This window comes from Acomys minous (assembly GCF_964271855.1).
Source record: "Acomys minous genome assembly, chromosome: 1".
NCBI classification, from domain to species: domain Eukaryota; kingdom Metazoa; phylum Chordata; class Mammalia; order Rodentia; family Muridae; genus Acomys; species Acomys minous.
Genome location: NC_140483.1, coordinates 111,343,590 through 111,358,674, shown reverse-complemented (window position 1 = coordinate 111,358,674; position 15,085 = coordinate 111,343,590). Strand labels below are relative to the sequence as shown.

The following is a 15,085-nucleotide window of genomic DNA, read 5'->3' as shown; positions in this document are numbered from 1 at the left end:
GAGGTCCCCCTCAGTCACAGACATAGGGGAAGGGAGTAGGGGGGGAGTGGGAGGGAGGAAGGAATGGGAGGATACAAGGGATGGGCTAACAATTGAGATGAAATATGAATAAATTAATAAAAAAATTTTTAAAAGAATATGTTTTCTTCTTGGTAGCCTGCTATCCTTCCTCTGAGTGCCACCAGGTCTACCCTATGAGCATACACAGGGGGAGGAGGTCCCCCTCAGTCACAGTCATAGGGGAGGGGAGTAAAGGGCAAATGGGAGGGAGGGAGGAATGGGAGGAAACAAGGGATGGGATAACCATTGAGATGTAATGTGAATAAATTAATAAAAAAGAAAAAAAGAATGCTACAGGATATGCAGAGGAACATTTCACCTGGTGTCCCTTTCAGATCACCTCCCACTCATGATCGAAAGCCTCTGTTTCCCCATGCACTCGAAGTATAAAGGGGAATCCGCATCTGAAATGCATGCTGCTGGTGATGCCACATGCCGTGTGGTAACTGAGGGCAAGGCTAGTGGGGAAAGTGACTAGGTATCACCAGTACATTGAACATATGCAGTTCCGTTGCTTGATGAAATACAAAGCCTTGCTTTATTTGATATCCGTGGTATGTTGAAAAGAGAAATAGATGTAAGAAATATAGATGCGTTCATAGCTTGGTATGTACAAATGAGTACATAAACTGGTACTCAAGCGTCTCTGTAAATATTTTATTTCTTACTTCAATATAACATATGCCTTATTATTTTCATGGTTGCCAAGGACTTACCTGAGAAAATAAAGGTACAACATCTCTTCAGTGTTACTAAGTTAAAGCAGACTTTACATTGTTGTATGATAACGTTTTGATAGTCTTGTGGAAGATGAGTAAAGGTACATTAGGATCCTTTGTCACTATTAACATTGTCTCCTTACAATATGAAGAGACAAAGGAGCCAGTAAGAGTTTTCTCATAACAGCACATGAGTTTTCAGTGATCCACATGAGGGTGCAGACGAGGATGACAGTCACAGCTCTGGGTGGAAACGCTGAAGGCAGAGCCTGAACGGGAATACTAATTTGGCAACTTTGCTACTAATGGAGGAAGGCATTTGGGAAACTTAGGCTTTAGTGCCTCTGCTCACAAAATAACCGATGAAAATCTCCTAGAACAGTGTGTGCCATAAGAGCAGTGTGAAAATCAGTGCTAGTGAACATAGCTATTGACAGTGCAGGCACCACCCTTCTCCTCATCTTCATTGCAGGAAACATTTGACCTCGTATTTGCCTACGTGCCAGGTGGCTCCTCTTCCTTCATTCTCAAAACGTTGTTTGATTTCATACTTTTCCTAATACATTATTTCCTTTTGCTAGATCTTGTGGGATATAAATATAACTACTTTTACACATAGATCCAAGAAATCTATGGAGTTCCCATTGCAAATTAAATAATGAACATGTGAGCAGGGTGAGCAATACCATTGTATCCTGAATGTATTTGGCTTAGTCTCAGGCTGCAGAAGAAATGTAGGCGTGCTGCCTGCACTTGATTTACATAGGCTGTAAGTTCCTCAAGGATGCTTTGAACCACATGGCTTCCAAACCTGAAGAGAACGAATTCCCTGTGTCCAAGCATTCCAGCTGCATCTCAGCAGGCTTTAGAGGGGACAGAAAGGGATGAAGCCTGGCCAACACCATGACAGAAACTACCCCAGGCATTTTTGAAATTTGAAAGAGCAGGAGAAGGATTTCAGTTTGTGTCTCCTTAGGGGTTACTCCAGTGCTGTGCCAAGGCATCCGTTAGCTTTTGAGCTAAAAATGTTTTTAAATTGAACTTTAAAAATCCACAAGTTAGGTAACGTCATGCTTGCTGATAAAAGACGGCACTGCTTCCTCTCTATAATCAGGAGGAGAATGGCGTCTGCCCTGCCTTGTCCGTACTGGATGTCCCACGCAGGGCAGGGCGACAAGAAGGTGAAATAAAACTCACCTGGCTATATAAAGGCAGAAGTAAAAATCGTTCTATTTGTAGTCAGATTGCTACCTATATTGATTTAAACTTAGAAAAGAAAAAAGAAAAACCACAGAAAAATGGTATTGGAGCTAAAAAAAAAAAAGTCTAGTAAGATAACAATTCACAAAGTTAAAGTACAGATTTCAGTAGTCTGTCTTTACAGGAACAGGGAGCAAACAAGATAGGAAGATGAAACACTAAATCTGTTTTCAATAACTTCCAAAAGAATACATACAGAACGTAGGAATGAACTTAACAAGCTAGGTATACAACTCCCTGTGAGTATGACAAAGCACCGCTCAAAGGGATGTGGACTCCCTGCATAGACTGGAAGGCCTGCTACGTAGGATCAGCTGAAGGACCAGGTGGGTGTGCTCCTTACCCAATCCCAGATGACCTTCTAATAAGATGGAACATGGAGGAACCCGCAACAACTAAAACTATCCCGACAAAAAGTAACACCTGTGGATAATTCATGCTTCTCAATTTCTAAGCTTACTACAAAGCTAATGTAATTAACAATGTGCTACCAGAATGAAAACAGACACAGATGTATGAGGTATAATTTAGAGTCCAGATATAAATCTGAATGACCAATGGATTTTCAGTAATGGTGACAAAACAGTTCCATAAGGAAAAATATTCTCTTTTCTACACACTGTATTTTGATAAGTAGATTCACATATATAGAGGCAGTTAGCTCGCTACCTCATGCCATGCCCAGAATGGTGACTCAAAATCAATAGAGGGCCTAAGTGAAACAGTAAAAAGTACAGAACTCTTAAGGAGAAAATACAGAAATAATCTTTATCAGCTTGAATTTAACAATAGTTTTTAGATGTCACATCAAAAAGCAAGTAAACCAAGAAACATCCTCACATTGAACTTCAGCCAAACTAGAAACTTTTCTTTTCAAAAGAAAGCATGAAGGACATGAAAAGAAACCCATAGAGTGGGAAGAAAGTTGGTGAATCATCTAGCCGGTAAGAAGCATGCATCTAAAACACATATGTAAAGAATTTATATAATCCAGTAATAAAAATAAAACACCACAATTTCAAAAATCAGAAAAATGTCTGACTAGACAGTTCCAAAACCCCGATGTATGGAAGACTAACAAGAGGGTGTTATTAGAGACGATGCTCAGTCATTGGTCATTACAGAATGCCAGTCAAAACCATGTGAGACAGCACTTCGCATCCATTAAGAGATCCCCATAGTTAAGCCAGCTAACAAACGGTGTTGACAAGGTGTTGGGATGTCAGAACACTGTTGACAAATATGAATCATGAATTATGACCCTTCAAAACAATTCCTTAGTTCTCACACAGCTGTGGAAATTACTAAGTGATCCTGCCATTCTGCACCTGGTTACACATGCAAGAAAAATGAAAACAAATGTTTATCATCTGGTTTGTAGAAAAATTAAATATGCTTTACTCAAATAATAAAATATTAATCAGCATTAAAATTAATAAACAGCTAATCCATGAAAAAAGTGCATGAAACTGTAGTGATATTGATCAGTAGTAAAGAACAAAATAGTGATTGTATGACCCTGGTATTTAAAAAATTTTGAAAATAGGAAAATGTATAGAGGCAAAATGTAGGGGAGTATTTATGTGATCTTCAGTGAGAAAATTGGGAGTAAAAAGTGACTGCTGTTAGCTATGGCGTATCTCTTGAAAGTGATGGAAATATCTTACGTTGTAATAATGATGGCTGAATCATGATGATGTTTTCTGTAAATGAATAAACAGTATGCTGTATCATATACCTTTATAAATAAAGGTTGTTTTTAAAAATTTCTGAAGGACATGACTTTGTTTCAGTCATATACTGTCTAGTAATGTTGCCTCATTTGGTCAAGAACCTGGACTTTCCCTAGGAACTCTCTCTCCTTTTTATGTGGTACCTGAGGCACCAGCATGTGTGTCATATGCTGTTCATGACGTCCCTGGGAGCTCAGCAGAGACTCCCTTAGAGTAAAGCTGATGCTCTATGTACACTGCTTGTGTGGGATGTTTTACACTGGGAAGGAGCTACTACCAACATGCCCTTATCTTGGACTGATGCCTCTAAATAGCACAATGAAATTATGCACTAGGCAACTGATTATGTCGAGCACACCAAATGTATTGCAAATTTGGTACTAAGCAATATCTTAGGAAAGAAGGAGAACCTCAGAGCACCTGCCCCCACCCATGTGGGAAATGTAACGACTTTAAAAGTTAGATTGTCACCGCTTTCTGTATGTGATGTACAAAGTGACTACTTTTTGTCACTAGCTTCTCTTTCTTTTCTTTTTTTTTTTTTTCTCTCTCCTTGCCTCCCCCCCCCCACCCCCTGCTCCTCCTTTTTTTTCTAAAACAGACTTGAGGATCTGCTTCAAGCGAGGGCAGTAAGTGCTCCTGGGAGAGAGTGGATTCCCTGGGAAAGAGGCCTCATGGCAGTGTCTGGGGTTTGGGGAGTTACTAGATGGGAAGTCTCAGGTCTCTTTTATTTTTATTTTTTGGCTAGCCTCTTCGAGGACAGTACATATTCTTTATTAATTTCTGTCTTTAAATTAGTGGCAAAATCTGGTTTTCCTGTATTAGGTGATATTTCCATAGTGCTTTTTCTTAAAAGCAATGAAAAAAGTACGCCCTAGCTTCAAAAGTTCTGATATGTGGTTCTGCCCTATAAGGAAAAAAGTTACTTTTATTTGCCAATATGAAATGTCTTAACAAATGCTTTTAAAAGTTTCCAGGATAATATTTAGAGCTTTTTCCATCCCCTTTAGTTCTGTGTGTTCTAGAAATGCCCCCAGTGGGCCTGGCAGTTAGGTAACATTCCTCTCAAACACAAATGGGCTTGTTGCAGATTTTGAAGAATTGATTCATTTTTCTGTGATTTACATTTTTTGATGCAGTTAGGAGTGGCACGTCTATGGAATATTCACTGGAGTCTGGAATAAAAGTAGCCCTGTGGGGGGAAAGAGAGTCCTAATGAGAAAGACACAGCCTGCTGAGTGAGAGTTGTGTATGTTCCTGTCCAATCCTGACAGCCAGTCATGGAAACCGGCTCTGTGCCTGAACCCAGAGACTATTCTGTGTGCCACTCACAAGGAGGCTAAGCTCCACCCCAAAGTGTGGCTGCCTTTGTCATTTTAATTGGTCTGTGTTTGTGAAGTGGGGCCTCTATTTACTTATAGCTTGGGGCTTGTGTTTACCAAGCCTGGTGGAGGCCAAGTGACAGGGCTCCTGCAAGCTCTCCTGCTGTATCTTGAGGCACTTTTCTTTTCAGTATCGGTGCTGTCTAATTCGTGAGCTTCTGTGAAGCAAGCGCAGGAGGGTACAAGGCCTACAGGGAGGAATTACACCTAATTACTCAAATAATTGCTAGGCTGTTGCCTTCTTAGTCACTGAAAATAATTTCCAGGTCCCTGGCTTTTATAGATAGTCTTCTAGAGGCAGGAGGACACAGCCCCCTTTTTAACTCAGCCCATTCACTCACAAAATCAGAACACTCGAGCCTGCAAAATTAATAAGCACCACTTCCATTACATATATTTTAGGTTGTTGTTGCCGTGGCGATAAAGTCAGGGACATTGAATCTCCTCTGTTGAGCCATTGTTATCATCCCTGGCCATCTGCTGCAGAGGAGTGATATTCCATCTCATTTGCATGATGACTGATATATGGGCGGTTTGGAAGGACATATGCCACAGCAATCATGTGATGAAAATTAAAGTGAAAGTTTTGGGCCCAGAGCCGAAAAAAATCTGTGTGTGCGCATGAGGCTGTTGATGTGCAAATGTGGGTCATATTGAGGAGGTCTGAATAGGGAGGTGTGACGTAAGGAGGCTCCACGCAGGTGCTTATCTCCACGCAGTCCAAGGCTCTGGATGTCATATCATGGAAACTACCTTTCACGGCAGCAGCTTTAGTGTTTCCTGTCAGCACACCAGGGAGGAGAGAAAGAGTTTTGGAAGCACACACACACACGAAGTAAGTTTAAAACTTTTTATCACATTCTATTTACTCTGGTGTTTAAGAGCTCAGAGGGTGAGCAAGTTTCCAGGGCTTGAGTTGTTAAAGGCTACTTGTTTCTGACTGGGTGGGTGGGTGGGTGGGGGTGTGTGGGGGGTGCTGCTTCTAAAGGCTAAAGTGCCTGTGGTTTTTACTGCTGTTTGCTTTGGTTTCTGTTGTGATGTACATCTGCCATGAATTTAAATTCATTCACCACCACCCACCTCCACTTTCTCACTCTCCTCCAAAAATGGGATGTTGAGAAAGAGTTCAGAATAAAATGTCACGGTGCAGTTTCATTTAAGCCGTGTCAGCTACTGCCTTTGTTCCTGTATATTTTCAAAATAGGTGAATTTGCAACAGAAAATATTTGATATGAGACAGTACACTCTTTTTTCTATGCAGAAAAGTTAAGTAAAACTAATTGATGAGGTCACAAAAATTATCAGTGAGATCTCATGTCTTACAAGTCTTTATTTAGAATGGAAATCTTTGCAATGCTGAGTTGTTAGTGCAATTTTGCATTGATAGCCATTACCTAAAAAAAGGTTTTGTGGATTCTTTGTGAAAAGTCAGAATCCAGGTTTTAACAACATGTAAGAGAAAAAGTTTGTGGGCAGTTTCTGAGGTATTTAAATTCATAAGTTGGGCATATATAATATTGCATTTGAATATTTAGTGAATCAAATAAGACTAGTCTCTCTAAAAAATGATACAGCTCATCTTTGATAGATGGGTATGTCAGGAGACTGTGCAGAAGTTAAAGAACAATGTTTTATAGGCGGGAGGATGAGAGACTTAATACTAACCTTGAACAAAACTTTACAGAAGGGTGATTTCAATGAAATATTACCTGGAGAAAACTTTCACATACTTTAGCTTATATATATTTTTGTCAACAAAACACCTGTTAAGAATGCTTTTTAAATGCACTTTGGAATAATAAAAGTTTCCTGAAAGGGTGTACTGTGCTTTCTTTCAGTTTCAGAGAACACAGCAGCTGATGAGCAAAGTGTTTAATGTAACGGCTCTAGTCTTGTTTTATTTTTTAGGAATAATGAATTATGTCCAAAAAAAGGTTGTATCTCATCACCTTATAGACTAATTGGCACTATAAAATCCAATAAATTTAAAAGAGATTTATTTAGATATAATTTTGTATACTGTTCTTATAATAAGCAAGTATTTCTCAGGAAATAAATCCAGAATCTAAAATAGAATTGAAGTTAGACTTTCTCTAACTTTAATATTTTTTTTTGCCAGTATCGCCCTCATAGTATCATAGTTTTGTGCTGTAACCTAAGATTATCCATGTTTCCATTTTACCTCATTCTAAATATTCAATTACTCAGTGGCAATTATTATGTGGCCTTCTTGGCTTACTCCAGTATTAGATTAATATAGATTTCTTATGCCAAATTAGCGGAAATCACTGTCACACAGAAGAGCAGTTCACCCTTCTCTTAGCCATATCTGCGTTACAGCAAGAGCATCATCTAAGCTCAAAGGCTTTAATATTTTCAACTTGGATCCACTGTGCCTTGGAGCACATGGGATTTGTATCTGAAACCTGTAAAGTACTTGGAACCTTCCACAGGGGTCTAATTCAGTTGTGTTTAAATGAGACTTTTTATAGTGGCTGTCATTCTCCTGCTATCATACTAGTCGGAAAGATTTAAACTTTTGTGTTTCCTTCTCTGAGAAACCACTACAGGTGACAGGAAAGACAAGTGGTGCTTGGAGCTGTCCAAGGTAGCCGGCTTCTGAAAAGTTAATCATTATTAAAATTCAATTCTCTCTGTCCATGTAATTGGTTTATCCCCATTTTTAAAAGTTAGGATTATATTCCTATGACAGAAATAAACCTAGTCAACATAGAATTTTTCAGATAATGCAGCAATCTGACATATAGCTAAAATTAAAAACTCAGAAACAGTTTAAACTTTCTGAACTTTAATAACGTTAACTAGTATTCCTGTTTGCAGCTTTAAACTATTTAATTGGAAATAAACAAAGTTCACAACTAACCGACATAGAATTCCATGCCATCATCATTGAAGCATGCTGGGAACAGGCTCTGTGGCATATAGCAGTGAGGACAGACATATCGAAAAATGCAACTTACAGTAATTCATTGCTCGTAAAATTAATTCTTATCCTTATGTGACCTTACATTTCTGCTATAGAAATCCAAAAGATCATAATTGTTTGATATGAAATGCAAAAGAATAGTTAAGTTGAAAGTTTAACATCATGAAATTCAAAATCCCAAGTGGTATATAAACATTAAAAGAAACTTTGGACTGCTAATCCTAGGAAATGAGTTTTATGGATTGAATTCAACAAGGCTTCAGAAATGGTTCCATCTGCTGCCTAGCAGCTGGTGAAAGGATAAATTTAATTCATTAATTCATTTGGAAAAAAGGATCCAAGTAGTAAAGACTTCACTGCTCATAATGCATATAGGTGGAAACACACTGAAATGTGGTCCTGTTGGCATCATAGATAATGAGCTACGTTATCTTCCCTTTTTGGTAAAGGTCTTCATGATTGAGTCAATATGATGTTGATTTTTATGACAATAGCCAATCATTTTGAATTAGTTCAATGCTATACAACACTCAGGGAAGTTTAAAGTGTCAGTTTTGAAGGAAGGGAACTACGAGCAATATAAAGAGAAGATTTCTCATATTTCATATGTGTCTATAGGAGGCAGTATGTGTGTGCCTACCTACCATGTGTACATAAGCATGTATGTTTAAACCTAAATATGCCATTTCCATGAATACCTCCTCCAGTGACATTTATAAGATATCCTATCTTATTTGCAGAAATAGCAAAAAATATTTAGTACTTACCATTACTATAATAGATCATATCTTAGATTGAAATTTTCTATCTACTTAAGGGTTGGAAGGTCAAATAGCATGTGTTTTCTTCTCCCACTTTATCACCCTAACATTTCTTGTCTAGTCTCTCTTTCCAGTCACACTCAGCAGCCTGGTTTTAAAAGGTTAGGAAGTTGTACCTGAAGTCTTTTTCTGTCTCCTCTGTGACGTTAGCTATAAGTGTTAAAAATCTGTATGACATGGGCATAAGATTTAGTTAAATGGATTATATAAAAGACTACGGTATCTTTCTGTAAGTGTAATGGAGTTTTGATTTCACATTTCTCAAACCATATTCAATCAGCATGATCAGGTATGGAAAGTTTGTGTGGATTATGTTTAAACTGCAATCACCTTAACAGATTTTCTTAACTGCTAACATTTTAATAAGAGCTAGGTTTCCCTTAGAAACAGACAGCTCACCTTTTCTGGCAAAGTAAATACTTCCTGGTTGCCAGTTAATTGATCCGTGCTAGAGATAAGAGTGTCCCTAGGACTAAGGCTGTTTCAGTAACCAGTGTACATTTTAGCCGGTTTGTTTTTTTTTTTCTGGTTGATGATTTCAGGAATGGTGTTTAGCCTTCTAACTCGGCCCACAGCTCAATGTGGTGTGTATGTTGGGTTTACTGTAAAGGTTCTGTGTGTACCCTGTGGGCTGGGTTAAGAATCAGGGTTTATGCATTTACTTGTACTGTTGCATTGTTTAGACAGCTTTGGTTTAGTTTTGATCTTTTTTTTTTTCCCCCTTTTTGCCTTTGAGGCTCTTCCACAGTGTCAGCTGCTGACTGATAGTAGGAAAACTGCCTCGTGGTGTGAATGAAAGGGACCTAGCGGTTGGTAAACAGAGATAAGGAATAAATAGAGCACAGGCAAGAGGAGATAGTTCTGTGGGGGCCCAGATTGCTGCCAGTCTGTTCAGGGGAGATGCGGAGCCTGTCCTTTTCCCAGATTAAATTAGTGTGCGAAATCTCCAGTGACCTCCTCCCCTTCTCCCCACACTCTTCAGCCAAGCTGAACAGCCTCTGCTGTAAAGTATTCATTTTACCCAGGGACACATGGACAATAGAGCTTTCCCTGATACTTATGGACAGCTGTCGTCATTCAGAGGGCTCTCAGCATTTCATTTTTCATAGGAGCTAAAAGGGTTTTTTACCTTGGAAGTGAAAGGGGCAGGAACACAACTTTGCCAGTTCTGAGGCTGTTTTGGGCAAGGGGTCTGACTGAGGCAGGAGTGAGCTGTGAGCAAGAAGCTGCAAAGGGAACTGGTTTTTTGTTTGTTTGTTTGTTTGTTGTTCTGTCTTGCTTAATGTGATTAAGCTAAGACAGAAATTCAATTTCAACTCTGGGTTCCTTATTAGGAGAAAATACTTTTGATTCTGAAGTTTCATAAAATTAAGGTTATCAGTGCAAAACAGACAATTTGTATCCACCTGGTCTACTTTCATTTTGCCTAAATATGCATGCATTTTATTACCTCTGAATAAGCACGAGTAAATATTAAGTCTGTGAGATACCTCGGTAGTCCCAGACTTTTTATTTTTTTAGTGATTTACTGCAAATATATTCAGCATTTGACTGATTAAATAGACCTTCGGCAACCTTGAGGGTCACTGTGTAGAGTATGTACATAGAAAATGCATCAGCCCATTGTACCCTGGCAGCTAATGAGATTGGTCGTTAAGTAAATGACACAAAGCCTACAAAAAAAAAGCTTACAGCTCACTAGAGTATCACAGAGTGTCCCCGCACACCACACAACGACACAAACACTGGACTAACCTAGCCCACCCTGCTTTATTCTACATCACTGCTTCCCTGATGTCAGCGTGAGAAGCAGAACAAAGGCTAGGAGGCACCGGTAAGTCAGGCTGGCAATTAAGCCCTAGGGAGAAAGTGGAACAAATCTGAGCCTAACCGTGGGGCCGAAAGTCCGTTTCTGGACAAGTGGGTCCAGAGGAAGGGATTTTGCTGTTACTTCTAGAAATTTTGCCTCAGTGACCAGTGCTCTGATTCTGATGTTATTGCTGTATTGTTTTGCTGTTTTGCAAAAGTTTGTGAATCTCAGAAGTCCAGTGCATCCCAAATGGCAAGTGAGCGTAAACAGGAGAGGTGGGTATTTGTTGGAGATGAAGAGGCACTGACGGATAGCTACTGTTCAGGTGTGTGTGTCTAGATTTGAAAACTTTCAAAGGCACAGGGCAACTTTAATTTTAGTTTGTCCTCTGGCTTGTAAACCACAAAGGAGACTCAGGGCATGGATGGGACTGGTGAAGTTCATTCCTGACGTGATGAAATTGTTCCAACCCTTAATGTGTATTCAATATTATGTATGGGAGAGTCAGTGCCTTTAAAAAAAATCAGTCACTCAACCAAACAGAGCAAACGGAGAAAATAAAAACTCTTCGTTTGCTCAGACATTTTCATTTCCTCAAATCTTGAAATAAGAATCACTGTAGTATGTGCTATTGAGTAGGAACAGTGGTGATTTGCTTGCTGTAGTTGGAGGGGGAAAAATCAAAGCTCTCTGACACCGAAGCTGCACTGGCTTACTCTTTCCTTGGGAAAAATGCATTTGCAGTATTGAAGTGTAACACTGCAGGATCCTTTTAGAGAAATATGGCAGCAGGGAGTTGCCAGAAAGTCTGATTTGCCTTTCTGAAATGTCTGTCTGGCTTAGATGTTGATATTCTGAGGATGTTTAGCTCAAGAGAGGATGATTTTGTTACAAGACGTTCAGGTAAATTAAACATTTTATTCTAAGAACTGTCAGCTGAGTGGGTTGCCAATGGCATGATGAACTCTTGATGATCTCACAGAAAACATTTAAAAGTATTGTTAGCATAGTGTTGTATTTGTAAATGGATGTATTCATAATATCAGGGTGAGGATTCAATTTTTAAAGGCACTGCATTTAATATTAGACTGGCATCTCATAGTCATCTGCTCATGTAGAGATCAGTTTGCTAACTTGCAGTGCTTGTGCTGACAATTTTTTTTATTTGTATAGGGATATAGAAATGTTTTGATACATACGTAATAATCATGAGAGATTCATAACATAGGTTCATGATATGGTCTAAGAGATCAGATATTATACGCTTCCTTTTATTTTTGTCTTGAAGAACTTTTCCTGTTACAAATGTGTTCTCAGCTTTCATTATATAATTTAAGACTAATACATGTCTTGTGCATAGTGTGTATTGTATACTTCAATTTTTTCAAAGCAAATAGAATTTGAAGGAAGTAAATTTCATGAAAAGGATCAATGTTGTCTTACTGATTTCAAGTGAAAAATGAGCAGGAAAGATGTGCTTTGATTTAGCTAACTTGAGAAAATTCTAAATGCCATCCCTTCAGCATGCCTTTCATGTGGTTGGAATCATGGAAAACAGAGAGCCATCTGAAAATGGCCACATTTGCTGCCTAGAATGTTAGGTTAAGGCAGAGTTATGCCAACAGTTTGTTCTCACAGGCAGTGTAAGCGCTCCGCAGTTCTTGCTGTGCTGACCATTTTTCATCTGAATCACCTGTGTTATAATTTCTTTTTCCATAGTTGCTAATGCTTGTCCTGTTAATACAAGAGTGAACGTTTCAGAAAGCACACAGTCCTTTGGCTGACATAACTGTTTCCCTCCTATCCTCACTGGTGCAGCAAAGCATGACAAACTTGACTGAAGTCTGTAAGTTGCTTCTCTGCAGATAAGACTAAAAAGATTTACTTTACGAAAAAATGTAATTTTGATCATTCAAAGCAAATTAGGGCTGTGCTGTAATTAAAACAGGAGGGCATAGGTCATTACTTTTAGTTTATGTGAACTTATTTCTACAAGTATTGTATTTAAAGGATTCTATATATTATACTATATGTAATTACACTATTATATTTATAATATATAATTATCACATATACCTATACCTCCTAGCAACTACTTAGTTGTGTTAGTGTTAGATGACACCTTTCTTTAAAGAATTTAAAGAGTTTGATTTGTATTGAGAGAGTGAAACTTTGTTTTAACGAACTTTTACTTCAGTTACTTAGTTAACAAATGAGTCTTAAAACTGTTCAGTCATGAAATTTTCATACAAGCCATGAGCAGGGTAGGGTTTTTGCTACACCCAGGAATCCACTAAGAGATACAAGCAACATGTCCTAGGGAAAGGGCAGGAGTTATCCATCGTCGCAGAGAATCATACGCTTGAACCCTACTTCTTCCATTCAGTGTGTGTCGCTGGCTGTTTTAACTTCTTAAACCTCAGTTTCTTGGTCTGTTTAATGGGGACCAGGATAGTAGTAGAAATTAAATATTGTGAGAACATAAACTCGATAAGTTGTATCATGCCCCTGGTGTATCCTGATTGCAGTTTTGAACTTGTGCTGGAAGCTCACAAAGCAAGTGGATGCCACAACAGGCCACATCACAGTTACTGCTCTCCACTCCTATAGTATAGAACCCTGTCCTCTCTTCACTTTCAGAGGCCCCAGTTCTGTGAAATTGTTTGAAGGATTGGGTCAGTTCCACTTTATGTGGCTGGTGCTCACACCAATCTAAGGTAACGTGCTTAGACTGCAAGTGTATGGCAAGTATATGCGGCAAAATTGAATTTTACATAGTTGTTTAGTAACTTTTAAAAGACCATATTAGAATTCTATTGTATTTCAGCATAAATTTAATGTAAGAAATATTTACTGGAATTTAAATGTAAAGTGAAACATCTGTAATTTAAATAATTATAGCAGTTTCTTAACTATTGAGACTACAGTTTAATCTTAATTTTTATTAATTTTAATTTCTTGCCATATTGGGATTTATTTAGGTTTTCACCTACACTATTTCTTTTCATTTAACTCTTGAATTAAGTATTAATTTTTTCTTCAAATTTATATTTAAAAGTACTTTATTTTACTTTTTATCTATATAATGATACTTAAGCCTCATTTATTCCTGAGTGTTTTGTAATAATGGATAAAATTCCATAATAATAACCACTAAGAGATACTAGTCTGCATCACAATATTGGAATGTTGTTTTGTCAAGTATTGTAAAAAATCTGCGAACTTTTCAGGAAAAAAGGTTTCCGGTTTTGGGAGAATGTTGTTGCTAAGGAAAATTTTCTGATTGCAGATATTCTGCGCATATGGGAAAATATTGTTGACTCACAAAAAATACCAATCCCTTCAAAATCTTTAAATTATTATTTGTACTTTATATACAGTTCAGTATAATATTAGGGTAGCTTTTCAAAGTGGGGTACTTAAGTTTATTTGGTTGATAATTTATGAATAAAAAGTTGCTAGAGATATCTGCCTTGTTTGCTAAAAACTCTTTAACGTGCTTCTAGCTTGCTGATGAAACTTGTTCACTAAGCCTAGTGAGGGACCGCACTGGGCAATTCCATGAAAACCATTGGCACTGCAACTTGATACACACAAACTATGGATTCTTGTAGTTGTACTTTCCAGACCTTTTGCAACTCTAAAGTTACATAGAGTAATTTAATTTCCTAAGTTAGGAGGTTTTACTCATGCAGAAAGAGTGGCTAAGTGCTGGTTTAGAAAACCTACCTTCTTCTTACTCTTTTTTAATGTGTCACACACATGCACACATGCTTAGTATCTATTTGAGTGAATTTGCACTTGGCTTGAGCAAAACTTAGCTACTGTTGGTTACACTATTATGCAGAACCAGACCAAAATGAAATGGTTAATTGTTTAAAAGGGAATAAGCAGCATTTTCTTTTCTGGGATATAAATGAAAGAGAATATGAAAACAAAAGAAGAAGAATTTTGCTATTGAAAAGCTGATTTGTAAGCGATCATCAGTTAGGAAGACACACTGCTTGTTTCTCTGGTAGATTTGGTATGAATTTGAATGAAAGTGTGTACCTCTTTTACATTTCCCTCCTCCAAATATCAAACAGTTGTGGAGAATTAGTCTTACTATTTCTATTCTGAGGGGTGAAAAGAGGTGAAGATGAAATATGCCCCCAAAGAAAATCAAATCAGGAAAAGACTGAGGCTGACAATGTGATTGCCCCAGAAAGAGGACACAAACGTGAGCACACAACCTCAGCACACAGAGCCCTTGGTGCTTTTGTGTGGGTGAAAGATACCAGTGTCTCCCAAAAGGGTTAAAGAAATGCATTCTGTTGCATCTGCTTACTAAATCCCTTCCTTTAGCAGAAATTC

At 38.1% G+C, this 15,085-nt stretch overlaps 1 protein-coding gene across 5 annotated transcripts in view; it reads left to right on the top strand.

The window, feature by feature from the left end:
* Positions 1-15,085, top strand: part of ST18 (ST18 C2H2C-type zinc finger transcription factor) — a 329,266-nt gene that overhangs the window by 192,820 nt on the left and 121,361 nt on the right. Inside the window, exon 1 of one of the 5 annotated variants that reach the window (XM_084784736.1) lies at positions 10,630-10,756. The exons of the other annotated variants lie outside the window; for them this stretch is intronic. The gene's annotated coding sequence lies outside the window, so the exon portion shown is untranslated. Of the gene's footprint in view, positions 1-10,629; positions 10,757-15,085 lie in introns of those variants that run through there. 5 annotated transcript variants of the gene reach the window in all.